Here is a 26,040-nt window from a genome sequence, read left to right on the forward strand (position 1 = left end):
TGAATTCGACACCATACAGACTACCATTCACACACATAAGAATGAACCACTGTGCACTTTTCGAGGCGGTATTGAGCATTGCAGCTAGTACATGGGTACATACACTCGCTCTCGTCATGTACTAGAACAATTAGGGGGGCCAGAGGAGTGGGCTACTTAGACTATCTGGGGCGTTTGGCACCGGATGAGTCGATTCGCTTGGAATATACCCGATCGATATAACCCTCAGATACTGCAACATACTGGCTGAAGATAGGTAGACCTCAGAGAGTTTTGCAGATCACTGGGCAGCACATAAAAGATAGGCGCCAACTAAAAAGTTGGTGTGTGGACACTTTGCGAAAAGAGTGTGACGAGAGTGATACGGGCCGTCGAGTCTATTTACTTTCCCCAAGTAAGTGAGCGGTTACGGTTGCGCCACGTCAACTCTAGCCGAGGCATGGTTCATTTTGTGATCGAACATGGCCCTTATCCAACGCAATCGCAGCGCGTGTCGCTTGCAGAAAGCAATAGTTGCACATTCGCGGAAACTGGTGCCCCAGAACACTTCCTTCTGAAATGCGTTAGATACAGACACTTAAGTAAAACATGGAACACATAACGGAAACAACACTATACGATGCACTGAGGAATATAGGAGGGTGATTCAAATGAAAACCTTAAATAGTTTTTAAATATTATTTATTGTGCAGAAGTGGTACAAAGCTGGATCACTTTTCAACATAATCTCCCCCACGTTCAATGCAAGTCCTCCAGAGCGTACAAAGTGCATAAATTCCTTTAGAAAAAAAAAAAAAATTCTTTTGGTAGTCGAACGGCGCAAGACTATATACCTTGTTTAGTTCTGCATGAACGAAAATAAGAGTGCTATAGATACAAAAAATTCACCAGCACTGTTATTAATTCCTGTCATATTGTCTTAACCAGAGTTTCAGTTTTTTCGTCTGTAGCAATTCAGATAGCTCGTAGAAACAGACAACTTCTACAAGTCCTGCTGTACGGCACTTACATTGTGTCATCAATGACTGCACAGCCTAGCGAAACTGGACATCATTACTCACAATAAAGACTTTATTAAATACAGCAACCTACTGTCCGACAGCTTCGTGCATTAACAGATTAATTACTCAAGCGTCTTATATGAAACGAATGTCTGATCAAAATAGCGAAACAATCGCCTACCGAGAACACTTCGGAAAACTGTCGGACAGGTGTACAATCCCTTCAGTTTGTTAACATGTTGATTCTTATATAGCCATACTGGATTCTTAACATCTCAGTTTAGATTTTTCATTGTGCCCGTAAGATAATTCAGGCTAATGTATTCATTGAAAAGTCCGTGACTGCGACATACTTAATTCCTTTTGGACTGTCCAAGTACTTCATCTCGTACGTTGTGCCTTCCTTTTCGTGTAATATGATTTATTATTTTATCTGGTTTGTGTCCTATATTTTCACACGGTCGGCATGTTAATTTTTAGAGATGTAAATGTTTGTGATAGAAGATGGGCTGCATACCCTTCCAGTACCTGCAGGCGTAGCTGCGTTCGTACACCAATGACCTCTACTGGGAAACCTAGGCGGCTACTCGCTCTGAACTAGCTGCGGCCGCCAATAGATGGCAGGTCGCGACAAAGCCTGCAGCACCCAACTGATCCACAATAAAACGAGACGGCTTCCAACGACTCCGGAGGGTGTTACTCAAGTGTCCACAGTAAAGGTGGAAAAGAGCACAGATAGTCCCAGTCTTCAAGAAGGGTCGTCGAGCAGATGCGCAAAACTATAGACCTATATCTCTTACGTCGATCTCTTGTAGAATTTTAGAACATGTTTTTTGCTCGCGTATCATGTCATTTCTGGAAACCCAGAATCTACTATGTAGGAATCAACATGGATTCCGGAAACAGCGATCGTGTGAGACCCAACTCGCCTTATTTGTTCATGAGACCCAGAAAATATTAGATACAGGCTCCCAGGTAGATGCTATTTTTCTTGACTTCCGGAAGGCGTTCGATACAGTTCCGCACTGTCGCCTGATAAACAAAGTAAGAGCCTACGGAATATCAGACCAGCTGTGTGGCTGGATTGAAGAGTTTTTAGCAAACAGAACACAGCATGTTGTTATCAATGGAGAGACGTCTACAGACGTTAAAGTAACCTCTGGCGTGCCACAGGGGAGTGTTATGGGACCATTGCTTTTCACAATATATATAAATGACCTAGTAGATAGTGTCGGAAGTTCCATGCGGCTTTTCGCGGATGATGCTGTGGTATACAGAGAAGTTGCTGCATTAGAAAATTGTAGCGAAATACAGGAAGATCTGCAGCGGATAGGCACTTGGTGCAGGGAGTGGCAACTGACCCTTAACATAGACAAATGTAATGTATTGCGAATACATAGAAAGAAGGATCCTTTATTGTACGATTATATGATAGCGGGACAAACACTGGTAGCAGTTACTTCTGTAAAATATCTGGGAGTATGCGTACGGAACGATTTGAAGTGGAATGATCATATAAAATTAATTGTTGGTAAGGCGGGTACCAGGTTGAGATTCATTGGGAGAGTGCTTAGAAAATGTAGTCCATCAACAAAGGAGGTGGCTTACAAAACACTCGTTCGACCTATACTTGAGTATTGCTCATCAGTGTGGGATCCGTTCCAGGTCGGGTTGACGGAGGAGATAGAGAAGATCCAAAGAAGAGCGGCGCGTTTCGTCACCGGGTTATTTGGTAACCGTGATAGCGTTACGGAGATGTTTAATAAACTCAAGTGGCAGACTCTGCAAGAGAGGCGCTCTGCATCGCGGTGTAGCTTGCTCGCCAGGTTTCGAGAGGGTGCGTTTCTGGATGAGGTATCGAATATATTGCTTCCCCCTACTTATACCTCCCGAGGAGATCACGAATGTAAAATTAGAGAGATTAGAGCGCGCACGGAGGCTTTCAGACAGTCGTTCTTCCCGCGAACCATACGCGACTGGAACAGGAAAGGGAGGTAATGACAGTGGCACGTAAAGTGCCCTCCGCCACACACCGTTGGGTGGCTTGCGGAGTATCAATGTAGATGTAGATGTAGATGTAAAAATTCTGGTAGCTACTAGTCCTTCACGTGCTAAATAATTATTAACGAAAAAGGGTTGTTTCGTACTTGAGAAAGGAAAAGAAAACACGCAAAAATATTACCTAAGGCCAACAGATGATAAAAAAGGATTAAAAATGAACTAAATGGACGAGAGGCAGGATTGAGGAAAAGTAATCACACAGCGATCATATTTCCATCATAAACTAATTAATACTGCTACGCACACTCGATACTAGTTCTAATAATTGAATTGAAGAAAGCGCATGATTAAATGCATGAACCTCCTTTGATGGTCATTTTATGGAACTTATATTTGATGAGAAAACTAAGAACTTAATTGCAATGACAAATGACTGACTCTACGTTGCAATCAAAGTTTCTGGTTACGCAACCAGAACCATTAACAGCTGAGACAAGCGTCAGACGTCGCACTCCACCTGTGAAGAGGAAGTGGAGAAATACGCTTATAGAATGGGGAATGGTAAATAAGCTAAAAATGGAAACGTATGGAATCAAAGCCGATGCCTTGCATTTGCAAGCGTATGGCGACAAATGGAAAACGTACAAAACAAGTTGAAATGCATCAGTAAATAGGAGTAAAGACTGAACAAATAACACAGAGAGAACCATATATGAAAGTATCATGAATTTAGAAGTTTCATTCCTAGGAATTGCGTAACTTCAACAATTCTGCCAGTAATAGCGCTACGGGAAAGAGACAGTAAAATGGAAATTCAAATGGCTCCGAGCACTATGATCCTTTCATATATGGTTCTCTCTGTGTTATTTGTTCAGTCTTTACTCCTATTTACTGATGCATTTCAACTTGTTTTGTACGTTTTCCATTTGTCGCCATACGCTTGCAAATGCAAGGCATCGGCTTTGATTCCATACGTTTCCATTTTTAGCTTATTTACCATTCCCCATTCTATAAGCGTATTTCTCCACTTCCTCTTCACAGGTGGAGTGCGACGTCTGACGCTTGTCTCAGCTGTTAATGGTTCTGGTTGCGTAACCATAAACTTTGCTTGCAACGTAGAGTCATCAGTCCCCTAGAAGTTAGAACTGCTTGAACCTAACTAACCTAAGGACAGCACACAACACCCAGTCATCACGAGGCAGAGAAAATCCCTGACCCCGCCGGGAATCGAACCCGGGAACCCGGGCGAGGGAAGCGAGAAAGCTACCACACGGCGACGAGCTGCGGACGGTGAAATGGAAATAACACACAAAATATGCAGAGCTGAGCATAAATGGAAAGCTTTCAGTTCGTGCAAAACTCAGACAGTTCAGCATTGCACTAAACCGCGACGAATGCACACCATTGCAAAGGGAGCACCTACTACAGAAGAAGGAGAAAATAAAATAAGTAAGGAGATGATATCGTTCATGACGGTCCAAAGACTTAGGGAAAAGGAACAAAAATAGATAATTCGACTAGATCAGGAACAGCAGAAGAGGTATCAGAAAGCTGCAAGACCCTTTAAGAAGCGAATACCGTAATATTACGCATAAATTAAAAGTGCGTAAGAGAGAGTAGCCTGAACTTCATAATAAGTGGAGAGCGGAAAAATATGGGCTAACAGACTTTGAAGGAGTCAAGGACGGCATAGGAAAAGGGAGGATAACGCAGGAAGCAAAGTCCAACAGATAGATCTATAAGAAAATCATCGACGAAATCGAGGGATTCCCAACAGGTAGATCTATAAGAAAATAATCGCCGGAATCGAGGGATTTCGATATCCAATGCGCTGTACATAGTCTACCAGCTAATAATGAAGAATTATTGAGCAGATGGAAAGAGCAACCGCAACCTTGAAACGAATGATAATTATGTTATTTTAAACTGCAGGCAACCGCAGGCAGATTTACACATTTTGAATCAAATGATCCGCACTAGCTGTAAAATACTATTATTAAAAGTCACGACCGGTTTCACGTCAACTGAAGACGCATCCGCAGGCGATTTACACAAAACTGATACGACTTTTTCTTACTAAGACTTCTTAACAATGGCCTGAAGAATAAAGTAAACTGAAAAATAGTATAATATAGCAATAATTGAAGAGTACTCACAGTGATTTTTTCAACAAATTATAGCTGGACGGTAACTGCCTTAGAGCAACTTCCCATCATTCGCATCAAGTCGGAACTTAGAGCAAAATTGCTCGAAACTGGTCACCTTATTAGCGAAATCCGAAAGAATATACAGGTACTACATTCCGAAAGCCAAGTCAGCACCTTTCATATTTTAGAAGAGCCGAGATTTACCGTGCTCTGAAGAGATTCCCTGATTCTACACTCAGTGCGCAGACAGATCTGCGATACAAGGGTCTTTTAGTAAATTTTGCCTGTATAAACAGATAGACATTACTCCTACAGCCCACTACTTTATTATCACAGCTCTTTAGCTTCCCCGCTTAGCCTTTTGCATTTTTCCACTAATATGGTATCGTATTTGTGAGAGAGGGGTGCCGGCCGAAGTGGCCGTGCGGTTAAAGGCGCTGCAGTCTGGAACCGCAAGACCGCTACGGTCGCAGGTTCGAATCCTGCCTCGGGCATGGATGTTTGTGATGTCCTTAGGTTAGTTAGGTTTAACTAGTTCTAAGTTCTAGGGGACTAATGACCTCAGCAGTTGAGTCCCATAGTGCTCAGAGCCATTTGAACCATTTTTTTGAGAGAGGGAATTTGTATTATCACTAAGGCTTTATTAATATTTTACATTTTAACTGTCCACTTCGAGTATTTTTATAAACTGTTTTCGGAATTTGTGTTGCCACTCAGGCTTTATTAGCACTTTACATTTTAATTGTCCACCTTCACTATTTTTATAAATGGGACTCAAACTTTTCTATACTGTGTTACATATCTTTAAGTAGTTAAAGACATGTAGAGCAGCCTCAAACTCTTCACGCCTTCTATAGCGACGGTTTTGTTTCCATCGCCTCGGATGCCACCTATAAATATCTTCCGTAATGCAGAACGGTCAGTAGTGCCTTGCCTGTTGCCACTCAACCATCTTCTGCTCATGCCACGGTAAGGCTCTTCTCGTTCGTGCCGGCCGTTGTGGCCGAGCGGTTCTAGGCGCTTCAGCCTGTAACCGCGCGACTGCTACGGTCGCAGGTTCGAATCCTGCCTCGGGCATGGAGGTGTGTGATGTTCTTAGGTTAGTTAGGTGTAAGTAGTTCTAAGTCGAGGGGACTGATGACTTCAGATGTTAAGTCCCATAGTGCTTAGAGCCATTTTTGGACTTCGGTTGTTTCCTTCTGTGCTAAGAACTTAACTTCAGAACGCGCTATGTGTTTATAGCGTGACGTGAATGATGGGCAGTGGCTTTAAGGCTATGAAAGCTCTGTGAGTACTCTTCGACTATTGCTATATGATACTATTCTTCAGTATCCCTTTATCTACAGACCATTGTTCAGAACTTAAAAGAATAGGGAATGATCACAGGTTATATATATATATATATATATATATATATATATATATATATATATATATATATATATATATATACTGAAAAGCCAAAGAAACTGGTATAGACATGCGTATTCAAATAAAGAGATATGTAAACAGACAGAATACGGCTCTGCGGTCGGCAACGCATATATAAGAAAAGAGTCTGGCGCAGTTGTTAGATCGGTTATTGCTGCTACAATGGCAGATTATCAAGATATGAGTGAGTTTGAACGTAGTGTTTTAGTCGGTGCACGAGCGATGGGACACAGCATCTCCGAGGTACCGATGGAGTGGGGATTTTCCGGTACGACCTCGTGAATATCAGAAATCCGGTAAAACATCAAATCTCCGACATCGCTGCAGCCGAAAAAAGATCCTGCAAGAACGGGACCAACGACGACTGAAGAGAATCGTTCAACGTGACAGAAGTGCAAGCCTTCCACGAATTACTGCATATTTCAGTGCTGCGCCATCAACAAGTGTCAGAGCGCGAACCATTCAACGGAACGTCATGGATATGGGCTTTCGGAGCCGAACGCCCTCGTGTGTACTCTTGATGACGGCACGACACAAAGCTTTACGCCTTGCCTGGGCCCGTCAACACTGACATTGGACTGTTGATGACCGGAAGTATGTTGCCTCGTCGGACGAGTTTCGTTTCAAATTGTATGGAGCGGATGGACATTTACGGGTATGGAGACAACCTCATGAATCTATTGACCCTGCATGTCAGCGGGGGACTGTTCAAGTTGATGGAGGCTCTGTAATGGTGTGGGGCGTGTACAGTTGGAGTGATATGGGATCCCTGATACGTCTAGATACGACTCTGACAGATGACACGTTACGTAAGCAGCCTGTCTGATCACCTGCATACGTTCATGTCCACTGTGCATTCCGGCGGACTGGCGCAATGGCAACAGGACAATACGACACCCCACACGTCCAAAATTGCTACAGAGTGGCACCAGGAACACTCTTCTGAGTTTAAACACTTTCGCTGGCCACCAAACTCTTCAGACATGAACATTATTGAGTATATCTGGGATGCCTTGCAACGTGTTGTTGAAGGGTGATCTCCACCTCATCGTACTTTTACGGATTTATGGACAGTCCTGAAGGATTCATGGAGTCAGTTCCTTTCAGCACTACTTCAGACATTAGTCGAGTCCCTTCAGTAATCACAGGGTGATTAACTTTCAAAACGCTGTAAAAATAACACCACTGGTCATAATGAAGCCAAATTGTAATGGAATATTATAGGAGAAAGGGTAAAACGTATGGCAGAGAAAAAGGTGTGAAAATTGATCAATGGATGGCGCTGTATGTGTCAGAATACGTAAATGAAAACACCTGTCATGTGCACGACTCATTGAAGTTGGTGTACAAAAGCGGGGCACACGGCTTTTCCTCCTTTCGCGTCTGTGACATTCGTCCTGACTCTCAATGCAGGATTGCGGTCTGCATGTATAGCTGTATTACAAGAATGATGACTGTTAACACGTCGCTCTGCAGAATTTCCGGCCATGAAGGGTTTGAAAAAAGGCGTTGGTTCGTTGACTGCCGTGGGTCTGGAGAAAATGATTCGGAAATTCGAAAAGACGGGTTCTTTTGGTGTGCAACCTGGTAGAGGGAGGAAACGAATTGATTCGATGTCAGTGGAAGCAGTGGCCACGGCAGTGCAGGAGGAGACGAGTGGTGGTGTGAAAACGTTTAGTGCACGGAGAATTGTCCGAGCATTGGACATACCCGTGAGCACGGTGTGTAAGATCCTACGAAACACCCTTCTTTGCTATCCATTTAAAATTACCCATGTGCATGACTTTCCTGCTGACCTCCTTTAGAATTTCTTGCTCGCATGGAAGTGGACAGTGATTGGCCGTGGAAGATTTTGTGGACGGACGAAGCCGACTTCCATCTGACAGGATATGTCAATACACAGCATTGTCGAATATGGGCAACAGAAAATCCACACGCAAATCAACCGGTACCACTTCATCCTGAAAAGGTCCCTGTGTGGTACGGGTTTACGGCACCATTTATCATAGGGGCATATTTTTTCGAAGAGACAGATGCTTGCAGTTTTGTTACCTGTACCGCCACTTGTAAGCGCTATGTGTCTTTTGCGCGACCACGTCATTCCAGTTCTCCAACAACGTGGATGTATGGATGGGATCATTTTTACGAGAGACAGCGCACCTCCGCACATTGCAACTCCAGTTAAGCAGCTGCTGAAGAGCCATTTCCGAAATGCTAGAATTATCAGCCGCTATTTCCCTACAACCTGGCCGTTCCGATCGCCTGATCTTGATCCGGGTGACTTCTGGCTGTGAGGCTATCTGAAAGATGTGTTCAATGTTTCGATTGCAAATTTAGCTTCATTGAAGGCACGCATTGCGCGACACATTCCGAACTTGAACCCAGAAATAATTCGATCAGTTGTGGAACATGCTGTTCCTCGATTTCAGCTTGGTGCCGAAAACGGTGGACAGTATATTGAACATGTTTTGCTCCAGTCGCACGGAAATTAATAACTCAATTTGATTTTGATTGATACTTTTTATGCGGTTTTTGGCCTCGGGGCAATTAAAAACCGATTTTTCCCATTCGATGTGATACGACCTTGCCGTGGTGGGTGGGCTTACGTAACTAACATTACCACACCAGTACACCCATACGCACTGAGTCGTACAGTTTGGTGGCCGAGCGGTTCTAGGCGCTACAGTCTGGAACCGCGCGACCGCTACGGTCGCAGGTTCGAATCCTGCCTCGGGCATGGATGTGTGTGATGTCCTTAGGTTAGTTAGGTTTAAGTAGTTCTAAGTTCTAGGGCACTGATGACCTCAGATGTTAAGTCCCATAGTGCTTAGAGCCATTTGAACCATTAGTACAGTTTATTTAACGTCAAACGTACACCTTAGGCATTGTTGTATGATTCATTTGTCATTTGTAGTCGACCAATACTAAATTATGATGCATACAGTGCCATCTATTGCTACGTTTTGTAACTATTTCTTTTTCTTCTGCCATACATTTTCCCCTTCTCCGATAATATTCCATTTGATTTCATTCTGACCAATGGTGTTATTTCTACAGCGGTTCGGAAGTTTAATTTTAATTATGATCACTCTGTATATAAACACGTGAAAATAAGTTTTGCATCACTCCGGTTCCCAGAACTCCTGAATATAGACTTTGACTGTGGATATTGTATCACAGACAAAGTCCCTTTGACTGTCCAGAGATGTCACTAAACCCGCCCAAAGACGTAAACATTGCCTATTAGACGTAGGGGGTCCGACAGCCGATCAGTTCCAGTCATTTCACCAGGAAGAAAGTACAAGGCTCGTGTTTTCTGTAGTTCAACCGTGCTTAGATGGTCAATATCGCGGTTCGATCGCGCACGCATTGTTACTTTGTGCCAGGAAGGGCTCTCAACAAGGGAAGTGTCCAGGCGTCTCGGAGTGAACCAAAGCAATGTTGTTCGGACGTGGAGGAGATACAGAGAGATAGGAACTGTCGATGACATGCCTCGCTCAGGCCGCCTAAGGGCTACTACTGCAGTGGATGACCGCTACCTAAGGATTATGGCTCGGAGGAACGCTGACAGCTACGACACCATGTTGAATAATGCTTTTCGTGTAGCAACAGGACGTCGGGTTACGACCCAAACTGTGCACAATAGGCTGCATGATGCACAACTTCACTCCCGACGTCCATGGCGAGATCCATCTTGCAACCACGACATCATGTATTGCGGTACGGCTGGGCCCATCAACATGACGAATGGACCCCTCAGGATTGGCATCACGTTCTCTTCACCGATGAGTGTCGCATATGCCTTCAACCAGACAATCGTCGGAGACGTGTCTGGAGACAAGCCGGTCAGTCTGAACGTTTTAGACACACTGTCCAGCGAGTGCAGCAAGGTGGAGGTTCCATGCTGTTTTGGGGTGGCATTATGTGGGGCCGACGTATGCCGCTGGTGGTCATGAAAGGCGCCGTAACGGTTGTACGATACGTGACTGCCATCATCCGACCGATAGTGCAACCATATCGGCAGCATATTGGGGAGGCATTCGTCTTCATGGACGACAATTCGCGCCCCCATTGTGTACATCTTGTGAATGACTTCCTTCAGTATAACGACATCGCTCGACTAGAGTGGGCAGCATGTTCTCCCGACATGAGCCCTATCGAACACGCCTGGGATAGACTGAAAAGTGCTGTTTATGGACGACGCTACCCACCAGCCACTCTGAGGGATCTACGCCGAATCGCCGTTGATTGGAACAACAGTGCCTTGATGAACATGTAAATAGTATGCCACGACGAATACAGCATGCATCAATGCAAGAGGACGTGCTTCTGGGTATTAGAGGTACTGGTGTATACAGCAATCTGGACCACTACTTCTGAAGGTCTCGCTGTATGGTGGTACAACACGTAATGTGTGGTTTTCATGAGCAATAAAAAGGGTGGAAATGATGTTTATGTTGATCTTTGTTCCAATTTTCTGTGCAGGTTCCGGAAGTGTCAGAACCGAGGTGATGCAAAAAATTTTTTAGTGTGTGTATATGTACAGTAGGTTTGGGTGTAGGTACGGATGTCGTGGTAAGTGGCACCTTGATATGTACTTACTTCAGTATGTTAGTGCTTTTTTCTCCTCGTTTAACAGTCTTCCCACAAATACATCACATAATTTACTACCTGGTGTCTTCTGCACGCTCGTACCTGTGCAGCGAAGTGGACGACGCGTGTCAGTATAGGCTTGCGGGCTTCGTACAAGCGTATACACTTCAGCACCTGACCTACTGCACAGGATAAAATAAACATTAATGGCTGGCGTGACACGCGAACTTGGCGGTAGCAACCAGCCTTAACATACTAATCGCGATATTTAGAATTATTAATCTGCAACGGAAATTCTGGCCGCTGTGGCCGAGCGGTACTAGGCGCTTCAGTCTGGGACCGCGCGACCGCTACGGCCGCAGGTTCGAATACTGCCTCGGGCATGGATGTGTGTGATGTACTTAGGTTAGTTAGGTTTAAGTAGTTCTAAGTTCTAGGGGACTGATAACCTCAGATGTTAAGTCCCATAGTGCTCAGAGCCATTTGAACCATTTTTTGCAAAGGAAGTAAATAATGATGTAGTATTGTTCAGTACATTGTACTCAGTCATCAACAGAAATATCAGCACTTATACCCCTAACACAATGTACATTGTTAACATTCTAGATAAATTTATTTCCATTGTTAACAAGTTTCCACATAGTTATCACAAGACTACAAGTGAGTACTCGCGGATTGCATAATGCGGGAAAATTAGCATAGGAAATACAGATATTACATTCGGGAATTGATATGAGAGTGAGCAGCAGAATAATTTCGAACTTCGACAATATACACTACTGGCCATTAAAATTGCTACACCATGAAGATGACGTGCTACAGACGCGAAATTTAACCGATAGGAAGAAGATTCTGTGATATGCAAATGATTAGCTTTTCAGAGCATTCACACAAGGTTGGAGCCGGTGGCGACACCTACAACGTGCTGGCATGAGGAAAGTTTCCAACCGATTTCTCATATACAAATAGCAGTTGACCGGCGTTGCCTGGTGAAACGTTGTTGTGATGCCTCGTGTAAGGAGGAGAAATGCGTACCATCACGTTTCCGACTTTGATAAAGTTCTGATTGTAGCCTATCATGATTGCGGTCTATCGTATTGCGACATTGCTGCTCGCGTTGGTCAAGATCCAATGACTGTTAGCAGAATATGGAATCGGTGGGTTCAGGAGGGTAATACGGAACGCCGTGCTGGATCCCAATGGCCTCGTATCACTAGCAGTCGAGATGACAGGCATCTAATCCGCATGGCCGTAACGGATCGTACAGCCACGTCTCGATCCCTGAGTCAACAGATGGGGACGTTTGCAAGACAACAACCATCTGCACGAACAGTTCGACGACGTTTGCAGCAGCATCTCAGCTCGGAGACCATGGCTGCGGTTACCCTTGACGCTGCATCACAGACAGGAGCGCCTGCGATGGTGTACTCAACGACGAACCTGGGTGCACGAATGGCGAAACGTCATTTTTTCGGATGAATCCAGGTTCTGTTTACAGCACCATGATGGTCGCAGCCGTGTTTGGCGACATCGCGGTGAAGGCACACTGGACGCGTTTATTCGTCATCGCCATACTGGCGTATCACCGGGCGTGATGGTATGGGGTGCCATTGGTTACACGTCTCGGTCACCTCTTGTTCGCATTGAGGCACTTTGAACAGTGGACGTTACATTTCAGATGTGTTACGATCCGTGGCTCTACTCTTCATTCGATCCCTGCGAAACCCTACATTTCAGCAGGATAATGCACGACCGCATATTGCATGTCCTGTACGGGCCTTTCTGGATACAGAAAATGTTCGACTGCTCCCCTGGCCAGCACATTCTCCAGATCTCTCACCAATTCAAAACGTCTGCCCAATGGTGGCCGAGTAACTGGCTCGTCACAATACGCCAGTCATTAGTCTTGATGAACTGTGGTATCGTGTTGAAGCTGCATGGGCAGCTGTACCTGTACACGCCATCCAAACTCTGTTTGACTCAATGCCCAGGCATATCAAAGCCGTTATTACGGCCTGAGGTGGTTGTTCTGGGTACTGATTTCTCAGGATGTATGCACCGAAATTGCGTGAAAATGTAATCACATGTCAGTTCTAGTATAATATATTTGTCCAATGAATACCGGTTTATCATGTGCTTTTCTTCTTGGTGTAGAAATTTTACTGGCAAGTAGTGTAGTACATGCAGTAACACTAAACAGGAATCGTGGCACCTAAGAAATATATTCAATACGGAGGAAAGGACAGACTAGGTGAATCAAAGTATGGGTTAAAACGAGAGCTAGAACGTAGATGCCATTTAACTAACGAATTAAAAACTGCTGCATATCAAGCGAGTAAATTCTCATAAATGAACTGATTTAATGAATGAAATGTAATGGCTCACAATGATGTAAGTGAAATCCTTGAGAAACGATTAACCCATAACTTAATGAATATACAGCGACAAAACAAAATTTTTGCCGTTACACTGAAAGCCCAGCGTCTTTGAACGAATTTGACTGATAACATCTGATGCCATTACATTTAACTGATTTAATGTCACTTATTTAACTTCGGTGAATTAATTCGACTCAGATGTAAAATGTAAACCGCAGTCCTCTGTTCCCTCAGTAGTGGTCTTCCTACACATCCCACGGGAGAAGCGCTGCTTGAGGTGTTCAGAGGTGATCAGTGACAACGGATATTTGGGTGACACCTCGCGGCATGCTCAGATAGCATAATGGTCATTCTCACGTCGTTCGAGAATCTGCCTACTGACAGCTCGCGAAAATATTATGAACAACGCCAGGTTAGAATTAAACGATGAGCTCTCTTACTTCGATTAGTAAGGAATGGAATGTGGGGAAATCTATTTTAAAATTCGCCTTCCCCTTTGAGGCGAGAGAGCATAATGTGATATGCAGATTTGTTACAGAGAACATTTTTTGCATTGTCATATGGAGCGGAACTGCTATATATACAAAAACGAAGAATCAGTAATGTAGAGGTGTATCACTGAAGACATTGGAGTAAGGATAATCATGCTAGATTTAAAATCTCATATTCCTTCATGTGTTACGGTTCACGTTTTCAGCGTTTATTTAATGGACAGCCGAGGACGTGGGATAGACTGCATAAAAACCCCGTGTGTCGTGAATAGAACAGCAAGAAACTAACAGCGCAATCAGACGCAATAAATCGTAACGCTTGCATACTTCTGATGGCACGTGCAACGGGAAGAGACAGGACAATCACTGCGGACAGAATAAACAGTCGATATGGAGATTAAATAACATTTTCCGTCACAAAATAGACAGCACAAAGGACAGACGCAGAGAGCAAAGGGACAATCTAAATTCAAGCCATACCAGATAAAAGGGACCGATGACCGTAGCAGTCTGGTCCCTTTACTCCCCCAAACTAACCAACCAACCAGATAAAAATACAAACAAGCATCAGAAGCAAAGAGAGAAATGAATGCGAGTCTGGCAGAGCGTTGAAATCACAAGGAAAGTTGATTACACAGCCAACCGTACAGGGACAATCAAAACTAAACCGTCAATGTCAAATATGTTAGCGGTCTTCCCAATAGTGGAAATTGTGGCACACAGGATGAGCCGAAAGGACAGAATTTCAGAACAATTACAGAAGAATGGTAAAACTGGCAGACCTCGTCGAAGATCAGTTTGTATTCCGAAGAAATGTAGGACCACGCGAGGCAATACTGACCCTAGAACTTATCTTAGAGGATAGGTTAAGGAAAGACAAACCTACGTTTATAACATCTTTAGACTTAGAGAAAGCTTTTGACGATGTTGACTGGAATACTCGCTCTCAAATTCTAAAGGTAGCAGCGGTAAAATACAGGGAGCGAAGAGCTATTTACAATTTGTGCGGAAACCAGACGGCAGTTGTAAGAGGCGAAGGGCATGAAAGAGAACTACTGGTTGAGAAGGGAGTGAGACAGGGTTGTAGCCAATCCCCGATGTTATTAAGCATGTAAATTAAACAAGCAGTAAAGCAAACAAAAGAAAAGTTTGGAGTCGGAATTATAGTTCAGAGGAAGAAATAAAAACTTTGAGGTTGGCTGATGACATTTTAATTCTGTCAGAAGCAGTACAGGACTTGGAAGAGCAGTTGAACAGAGTGGAGAGTGTCTTGAAACGAGAATATAAGACGAACATCAACAAAAGCAAAATGAGGATAATGAAATGTAGTCGAATTAAATCATTTGATGTTGTGGGAATTAGATGAGGAAACGAGGCACATAAAGCAGTAGATGAGTTTTTCTATTTGGGCATCAAAATAACTGATGATGACCGAAGTAGAGAGAATATAAAATGTAGACTGGCAGTGGCAAGAAAAGCATTTCTGAAGAAGCGACATTTGTTAACATCCAATATAGATTTAAGTGTTAGCAAGTCTCTTCTAAAGGTATTTGCGTGGAGAGTAGTAGCCATGTATGGGAGTGAAACATGGACGATAAAGAGTATAGACAAAAAGAAGCCGGCCGCTGGTGGCCGAGCGGTTCTAGGCCTTTCAGTTTGGAACCGCGCGACCGCTACGGTCGCAGGTTAGAATCCTGCCTCGGGCATGGATGTGTGTGATGTCCATAGGTTAGTTAGGTTTAAGTAGTTCTAAGTTCTAGGGGACAGATGACCTCAGATGTTAAGTCCCATAGTGCTCAGAGCCATTTGAACCATTTTGAACAAAAAGGAAATAGAATCTTTCGAAATGTGGTGCTACAGAAGAATGTTGAAGATTAGATGGCTCGATCACGTAACTAATGAGGAGGCACTTAATAGAATTGAGAGACACGAAATCTGTGGCACAGCTTGACACAAAGAAGTGATCGGTTGATAGGACACATTCTGAGACACTGAGGGATCACCAATTTAGTAATGGAGGGTAGTGTGAGGGGATAAAAATAGTAGAGGGAGACCAGGAGATGAATACAGAAAGCAGATCGAGAAGGATATAGGTTGCAGTAGTTATTCGGAGACGAAGAGGCTCGCACTCGATAGAGTAACATAGAGAGCTGCAACAAACCCAATTATCGTACTGAAGACCACCATAACAACAACAACAATAACAACAACATCAACAGGGTTCAGGGTGTTTTTCTTAACTGGAGACATTGAAATATCTCGAAAAATACACATCGGAAAGTTATAATTCCAATTTGTTTGTCTCTGGAGGGGGGACATCCAACGATAGCACACTCGGCCCCTCGTCCCATCTCGTGCTTGGATCGCGGGAAGCAACTTTGAAATCTCCAATGGGAACCCCCGTTTTTCATTGCAGTTTACGATTCTACGGCAAAATCTACATACGTTTTGTCGGAAGCATTTCCTTCGTTTCGCCACAGATGGTGCTGTAATCTGAGGAAGAGAAATGGGCACACAGTCGTAATTTACGACATTCTACTCAGTGGCCCTTGAATATCGATGCTGCGAGGACAGGATAGGCCAATATTTTGTAACTTCTAATTGAAAACCCCATTCGCAAGGTTGTATTGCTCCGACATATCGAACGGGGGTACTCGGCGCGCCACTGTGACCGTGTAGCGAACTACGACTTATAATAAAAAGATAACAAACAGTGCACTGCGACCGGAGCTCACGTATCGTGCAGACGTAGAACAGATAGCGGCTCTAAACGTTACAGTGCTTGCTCAGTGTTTATTACTTGCTCACCTATCTAACATTTGGACAACTTACGTGCAAGTGGGTGATGAACGTTGCAACTGTTGTGTTGGCAGAAGGGCCAACACCGTGTTACTAATGGAGGCCGAAATGCATGCGTTTTAGCTCACGCAGGCTGGCGTGAGGTGGGAAGGACTATATTGACGTGAGGTCTGGAACATGACAAGGAATTAGAATTGAGAAAGCGGACGTAGCTAGTTTGATACTTAACTTTAATCCATTAATGATGAACGTCGCTCTTGACGGTACATGATTCACAATATTGTCTGTTCAGAATTCATTCTAATTACTGAATGTGGCACCTTGATAGGTCGTAGCAAATGACGTAGCTGAAGGCTATGCTAAACTATCGTCTCTGCAAATGAGAGGATACGTAGGCAGTGAACCATCGCTAGCAAAGTCGGTTGTACAACTGGGGCGAGTGCTAGGGAGTCTCTCTGGACTAGAACTGCGTGTGGCGGCGCTCGGTCTGTTTTCACTGATAGTGGCGACACGCGGGTCCGACGTATACTAGCGGACCGCGGCTTATTTAAAGGCTACCACCTAGCAAGTGTGGTGTCTGGCGGTGACACCACAGCAATCACAGAAGAATGAAATGGTCGTGATTTACGGATAATGTAAGACAATTGTTGAGGCTGTTGTTGACTTGTATGCCAGGAATTTTCCAGAGAAAGCTCGCTCTCGTTCGCCCTTTTACAAGCCTGTGAACGTCTTCATGACACACGTCAAACTAGCAAAAGGAAACGAAGCCAACGTGTTACAGGAGAAGCTAACGAAATAGCTAGCTGTACATGCGGCAGTGAACCACAACCCACGGATAAGCACCCGGCAATTATACAACGTGTCACTGCATCAAGAACTTTATGGCACCGATTTCCCTAAACGGGTAGTGTTTCGTGAATCGGCCCGTCAACAAATCCAAACGACCCCCCACGTCCTTTGCCGAGGTATTGTTTTCCGATGAGTTCAAATGGCTCTGAGCACTATGGGGCTTAACTTCTGAGGTCATCAGTCCCATAGAACTTAGAACTACTTAGACCTAACTAACCTAACGACATCACAAACATCCATGCCCGAGGCAGGATTCGAACCTGCGACCGTAGCGGTCGCGCGGTTCCAGACTGTAGCGCCTAGAACCGCTCGGCCACCACGGCCGGCGTTCCGATGAGTCTACATTCACAAATCACGGCAGCGTTAATCGGCATAACATGCATTACTGGAGCGTAGAAAATCCCTACTGATTACGAAAGTTGCCCATCAACGGCAGCATGGGGAACAGACCCATTGGTCTGTATTTTACCAACGGCACTTTGAATGGACGCAAATATCAAACTTTTTTGGAACAGGAGCTTCAGCTACTACTGCAGGATGTTGCACTGGACGTTCGATTACGTATACGGTTTCATCATTATGGTTGCCCAGTGTATTACGCAGTTCAGCACGGGAGGTATTATACCTGGATCAGAAAAACAAAGTGATTGACGTCTAGCTGTTTACAGGGATGCTACCATAGCAAAAGCCAATCAGGGAACGCGCTTGACCGTATGTCCTGCTCCGTTCACCGTCGGCGAGTCTTTCTGTTTCTGCGGGTAGCGGCTATTGTAGCCAGTTGCAGACGACGCTCGCAGCCGGTAACGTAAACAGTTGTGGTCCGTTTCGTTGTGTATTTTATTTCTCTGCTCTGCGAGTTTATTTTGCCCCACAAAATGTCTGAAGCTTGTAGAGGAAACTGCTAAACGGAAAGTTCGGTGATCTGTCTATGTTTTGTATGGTCTGAGTTTGTGTGTTCGGTGCGGGAATATTACGAGAAGAAGAGACAATGGTGCAACTATACAGTGGAACCTCGTTTAACGAGTGCCTCCCATGAATCGCAATTCGCATTAAGGGCAAAACAAATTGTAAAAAAATGACTCGGTTAACGAGCGATGTTTCGCGTAACGCAGGGGCGGGCAGGAATCCTGCACGTGAGCGGTGCACTTGCACGCGTGCAGTTAACAGGTGTTATGCGTGCGCACAGGGGTAAGCTGGCCGCCCGCTCATCTCCCTTCCCCACCATGCCTTCTGTCCACTCCTTCCTCTGTAATGCGTTTTGTTCCCTAGCTTGCTTTATTGAATGAACGAATAAGGTTAGTAGGAGTGCTTGAAAGAAATCATGGTTTGGAAGAGTACCTGTTACCTACAATTCGTTTTATGTAATTATCACAGGTGGAGTTTACAATATGTTTAATATCTGGAACAAAATTTCTACATACAGACAAGGGAAAACCGTTACGTAAATTTTCATCACTGATGTTTGCTCTTAATCGAGACTTATTAATTCAGCAAATGGTTTTCCAGCTCTCCCTATATTAAGCGCAATCTTATAACTCGCACGTACCGCTGGGCTATTATTATTGTCGTCCTGAAAAACTGAAAACAGTGCTCTATAAAATGTTAAATCAGTTAGATCAGAGACATGACGACAGAAAGTCGCAGATCTCTCGTGACAACAGCAACTACGACAGATTCATCTAGTATCGTGAGATCGCTCTTCTTAAGCTCAGTCAATTTCCCCATCTGCTCAGAATCCGACAATAAATTGTACTTTTCCTTGTGAAATTTATTATAATGGCCTTCAGTACTAAACTTCTGCTGACCAGCGAGAATGCTGCCACATATTAAACATTTCAAATTTTCCTTTTTAAAAGATAGCAAATCTCCATTTCTCCGTTTCCTTGGATCACTCTGCATTTTCCGGTTCTTGAAATACAACATTCACTACGTAGTGCTCGCTTCGCATCGACGCCCTCAGCTTAGCCTCGCACTACACTGCCGCAACCTGCCGGCTGTCGCTACTGTCCCGGTCAACGATTGCACGCGAGCAGCACACGTGCAGCACTGTGCGCTCATGAGCCGCGTGCATCGTTTGCCCGCCCCTGGCGTAACGAGTGACGACGATTTAGTGTGACGTCACCAGCTGTTCCCGCGCGGCGGGGAAATGTGTAGTATGTACTGCAGCCTGGGTTTAGCGCTCTTTCTGCTACCATCTTAGTGCAGCTTGTGATGACACATTTTTCTAAACTTGTGTTCACACGCTGTTTTTTTGTGTGCAAATTTTTATAACCTTGGTAGAAATGTTTCCGAACATAACGCGGCAAGAAGACGACCATAAGAGAAAGAAAATGATCTTAAAAACGAAACGTAAAATCATTGGAAAACGAGAACGTGGTGTGAGCGTTACACGCACATACAATCGGTCTACATCAACTATTTGCACTATCCTCAAGAACAAGGACAGGATTAAACGGAGTGACCAGAGTATCTAAACAACGGTTTCGAATTGTGAACGATGTCGAAAGATTGCTCCTTATATGGATAAATGAAAAGCAATTGCAACTCCTTATATGAATAAATGAAAAGCAATTGGAATGCGACACTATTAACGAGAACACCATTTGCAAGAAGGCGAGAACGATTTTCACCGACTTCGTTAAGACGAAGGCAACATCATCGAAGAAGTGTTTAAGGGAAGCAGTGGGTGGCTCGAGAAGTTTAAAAGAAGAACCGGCATTCACAGCGTTGTGAGGCACGGCGATGCAGCCAGTTCCGACACAAAGGCAGCAAAGAACTTCATCAGCAACTTAAAGATGCTCTCAGATTCTGAGGGCTATCTGCCGCAACAGGTTTTTAATTATGACGATACAGGTCTGTTCTGCAAAAAGATGCCGAAGCGTACCTTTAGAACATCAGAGAAGAATGCATTGCCCCGTCACATGCCAATGAAAGACCGTCTCACACTGTTATTCTGTGCCAGTGCAAGCGGTGATTTGAAAATTAAACCACTGCTTATTTACCATTCAGGAACTCCATGAGCCTTCAAGAAGCGTGAAGCCCAGAAGAGCAGGTTAAGTGTCATGTGTTGGTCCAATAACAAGGCCAAGGTGGCACGTGATCTTTTTTGTGGTTCGACCATTCGATGAAAAAATATTTACTTGAGATGAATCTGCCACTCCATGTCTTGTTTGTTATGGACAACGTTCTTGCCCTTTCTCCAGGCCTACAAGACAACCTCCTTGAAGAATTTCAGTTCATTAAGATCCAATTTCTGCCTGCCAGCACCACTCCGTTACTCGAGCCTACAGACCAGCAAATTATTTCTAACTTTAAGAAGTTCTACACTAAAGCACTCTTAGAGCATTGCTTTGAGTTGACTGAAGCTACCAGCGTTACTCTCAGAGAGTTTTGGAAATGTCACTTCAACATCGTCGCCTGCGTCAAGATGATCGAAAAGGCCTGGGAAGGGGTTATCAAGAGAATCTCACTTCAGCTTGGAAGAAGCTTTGACCGGAGTGCGTTGTTGATTGTGTCTCTGAGGCATTTGAGTCGGTACCTGTGGAATCTGTAGTCAACGAGGTTGTGTCTTTGGCCAAGAGCATGGGACTAGCAGAGAATAATAATGATATCCATGAACTTGTGGAAGATCACAGCCAAGAAATGTCCATCGAAGAGATTATGGAGTTATAGTGTGTTTTACAGACGAAGTTATGGAGAGACGTTCTTCATAGGGGGCAATACAGCAAAGCAGCAATCTTCTATCGCAATAGGAGAAACGTTGAAAGCGTGGGAATCGGTTGTATCATATGTTGGATATGATCACCCCAATAAATCAGTGGCCACGGTGCTACAACTTTATTTCACGATAATGATGTGTCGCATTTTCGCCAAGTGTTGAAGCGTCGGCAGAAACAAATGACTACAGATAGTTTCCCCGTAAAAACGAATTAGTAATGTATCGTGAATAATAAAGTGCATAACACTGTATGTATAATTTTCTTTGAATAAATGGCATGAAGGAGACAAAACTTTTAGTACTTTTTCTGCATGGAACGCATTGTCGTATTTTAGATTAATTTATAAGGGGTAAATTGTTTCGCTTGGCAAGATTCTCGAACGAATTAAATTCGCTATGCGAGATTCCAATGTACTGCCTCTATAACGAATGTAGTCGAAGGAACTGTAGACACTTTGAAGATACATAAAAATACTGTCGTCAAAGTTTGGAAGAAAAAATAATGTGCACAAGGAGAAGAGCCTGGTTCATCGAAACATCCAAACTACACACAACCGGTAACAAGTGGACAGAACCACGCATAACAAACTTGGACTATTTTCAACAAGAGGCCGTTCGTTATCATATACACTATGTGATCAAAAGTTGCCGGACACCTGGCTGCAAATGACTTACAAGTTCCTGGCACCCTCCATCGGTAATGCTGGGATTCAATATGGTGTTGGCCCACCCTTAGCCTTGATGACAGCTTCCACTCTTGCAGTCATACCTTGAATCAGGTGCTGGAAGGTTTCTTGGGGAATGACAGCCCATTCTTCACGGAGTGCTACACTAAGGGGAGGTATCGATGTCGGTCGGTGAGGCCTGGCACGAAGTCGGCGTTCCAAAAGATCCCAAAGGTGTTCTATAGGATTCAGGTCAGGACTCTGTGCAGGCAGTCCATTACAGGGATGTTATTGTCGTGTAACCACTCCGCCACAGGCCATGCATTATGAACAGGTGCTCGATCGTGTTGAAAGATGCAGTTGCCATCCCCGAATTGCTTTTCAACAGTGGCAAGCAGAAAAGTGCTTAAAACATCAGTGTAGGCCTGTGCTGTGATAGTGCCACATAAAAAACACGACCATACCATAACACCTCCGCCTCCGAATTTTACTGTTGACACTAGACACGCTGGCAGATGACGTTCACCGGACATTCGCCATACCCACACGCTGCCATCGGATCGACACATTGTGTACCGTGATTCGTCACACCACACAACGTTTATTCACTGTTCAATCGTCCATTGTTTACGCTCCTTACACCAAGCGAGGCGTCGTTCGGCGTTTACGGGCGTGATGTGTGGCTTATGAGTAGCCGCTTGACCATGAAATGCAAGTTTCCTCACCTCCCGCCCAACTGTCATAGTACTTGCAGTGGATCCTGATGCAGTTTGGAATTCCTGTGTGATGGTCTGGATAGATGTCTGCCTGTTACACATTACGACCCTCTTCAACTGTCGGCAGTCTGTGTCAGTCAACAGACCAGGTCGGCCTGCACGCTTTTGTGCTGTACGCGTCCCTTCACGTTTGCGCTTCACTATCACATCGCAAAAAGTGGACCTAGGGATGTTTAGGAGTGTGGAAATCTCGCGTACAGACTAATGACACAAGTGACACCCAGTCACCTGATCACGTTCGAAGTCCGTGAGTTCCGCGGAGCGCGCCATTCTGCTCTCTCACGGCGTCTAATGACTAATGAGGTCGCTAATATGGATTACCTGGCAGTAGGTGGCAGCAAAATGCACCTAATATGAAAAACGTATGTTTTTGGGGGTGTCCGGATGCTTTTGATCACATAGTGTACATGGATATTATGAGAAAAAAGAACATCCTACTCCAAAAAAAGATGTGCGTCACTCTTTTCGAGGCGGAGTTATTCAGTGGTAGCAAGACGTCTTTGTTAACGGTTGTCAGAGCCCTCTGTTTTCAGTACGAAAAAATTAATGGACAGAAAATTACAACAGAAAGAGGTGACATTGTAGCATGGCGTTGTCGATTTTTAAGAAATATCGTGAAAGTTCTATATAAGCTATATCCATGCGCCAAGCAGTATTTAGGCTGGCTCTATTTGCAGTCACGTGTCGAGCGGAAGGAAAGAGGTCCGTGGCTGTAGCGACCTCTTGCGGCGCCGTGGACGCCTCCTGGTGTTCTCTGGGAAGCGTCTGTGTTTCCGGGACGACCGGCCAGGCTGACCCCTACTCGGTCCGGGGCCCGCTGTACCGGTCTGCTTCGCGGGAAGCGAGAGTTGCAGGAGCTTAGTCTGGACACAGTACAGATATTGGAAAACGTGAATCGGCCGTATGTCATTGTAATAGACAGTGGCTCCACCATTCAGTTACTTAAGATAAAGCACCAACGATGGCAAGGAAAAAAAGCCGACATTGTTGAATAGTTGCAACACCACAATGTGAAAATTCAGGACGATTTACATAAGGCACAGCTCAGAGAAATAGTGAAAAAGTAAGCCACAGTTCCAGCAGCGTGTTGTGGAGGAGGTAGCTAAATAACGTGGACACAGGGATCTTAGGCTTCCAACAAATGCGACAACAAATAATAAAAGCTTCACTGTGGGAGAAATCCAAACACTTTTAGAGGAAGCAGTGACACGAATAACGCTAGAGGAGTGGAATAATGTTGTTGGCTTCACAGATACGGTTCTTAAAGACTCGTGTAAAAGTGAACTGAGTGTAGAGAGTAGTACCGAAAATACAATTATGTCATTAAGCAATTTCAGTGATTCGTCCACGAGCCGCAGCTCAGATAACGACAGTGTCGACGAAGAAAGTGATTCTGAACTATGTGGCATTTACCCTTTGCCTTCAATTCGCCTTTATTTTTGTATCTGTGTTTCGCGTTTTTGACTGAATGATGTGTTCTGCATTTGCACAATAAATCTCATCTCATTATTACGGAATACTTCTCTGCACAAATATAACACTGTGCATGCACATACAGTGGTCGGTAAGTACTCAAACAGATTATGTTATTTTAATGTTGTTTGTTACTGTATTTAAATGATTCATTCATATCCATTTTAACAGCCCTTTCGTATCCAATGTGACAACTGAATGTGATTAATTGTCATTATTATAAAAGGCAATGAGCTACCTGGTGTTTCGTTGAGACATACAAATAACAGGAACACGGTATCATTTTATGCTCAGGAGTGCGTTTGTAAAGTCACAAGGATATTACGATCTTCTGAAGCGAACTGAATATCGCGCGTAAAAGGCGGCGCGAGAAGGTGCTCCAGTAAGGAACCGCACAGCAGTTGCTGCTGCAGCCATTCTGAGCCCACGCACCAGTGAGTAGAGAGCGTCGCTCCCTTCCGTGACCAACTATGCTTCGCTGTCAATCACTTTGTTATTCTGATCCGAATATTGACCGTGTTTATACTGGTCGGTGAGTCGGCTGAGGTGGTCCTATTAATTGGCCCACTGGGTTGCCGGACTTTACGTCGCCGGATTTCTTTATGTGGGGCTGTTTAAAAGATGAAGTGTACCAGCAAGTACCAACAGCCGGTTAAGAGATGGTCGACGGTATCGGAAAAGCCTGTGCTGACATTCCTGCAGTATGCTTTTGTCCTGTGTACCGTCATTTGAAAAGCACATCACTTAGTGTATTGAAGTTGGCAGTATAACGTCACGACCACAGTGGCACTTCGAGTAGTCCCCTATTCGATATATTGGAGGAATATAACGTTGCGAATGGGGTTTCCAATTTGAAGTTACGAAATACTGCCTGTCCTATCAACGCAGCATGGAGGTGAGAGCTCACGTGCTATTGGATATCCAAGTATCGTTGAACAGCATGTAAATTACGATTGTGTACCTATTTCTAATACTTCTACATCTACATCTATATTTATACTCCGCAAGCCACCCAACGGTGTGTGGCGGAGGGCACTTTACGTGCCACTGTCATTACCTCCCCTTCCTGTTCCAGTCACGTATGGTTCCCGAGAAGAACGACTGCCGGAAAGCCTCCGCACGCGCTCGAATCTTTCTATGTTTACATTGGTGATCTCCTCTGGAGGTATAAGCAGGGGGAAGCAATATATTCGATAACTCATCCAGAAACGCGCCCTCTCGAAACCTGGACAGCAAGCTACACCGCGATGCAGAGCACCTCTCTTGCAGAGCCTGTCACTTGAGTTTGCTAAACATCTCAGTAACGCTATCACGCTTACCAAATAACCCTGTGACGAAACGCGCCGCTCCTCTTTGGATCTTCTCTGTCTCCTCTGTCAACACTCAAGTAAAGGTCGAACGAGTGTTTTGTAAGCCACCTCCATTGTTGACGGACTACATTTTCTAAGGACTCTCCCAATGAATCTAAACCTGGCACCCACCTTACCAACAATTAATTTTATATGATCATTCCACTTCAAATCGTTCCGCACGCATACTCCCAGATATTTTACAGAAGTAACTGCTACCAGTGTTTGTTCCACTATCATATAATCATACAATAAAGGCTCCTTCTTTCTATGTATTCGCAATACATTACATTTGTCTTTGTTAAGGGTCAGTTGCCACTCCCTGCACCAAGTACCTATCCGCTGCAGATCTTCCTGCATTTGGCTGCA

The sequence above is a fragment of the Schistocerca serialis genome, chromosome 3, assembly GCF_023864345.2.
Source record: "Schistocerca serialis cubense isolate TAMUIC-IGC-003099 chromosome 3, iqSchSeri2.2, whole genome shotgun sequence".
In the NCBI taxonomy this organism is placed as follows: domain Eukaryota; kingdom Metazoa; phylum Arthropoda; class Insecta; order Orthoptera; family Acrididae; genus Schistocerca; species Schistocerca serialis.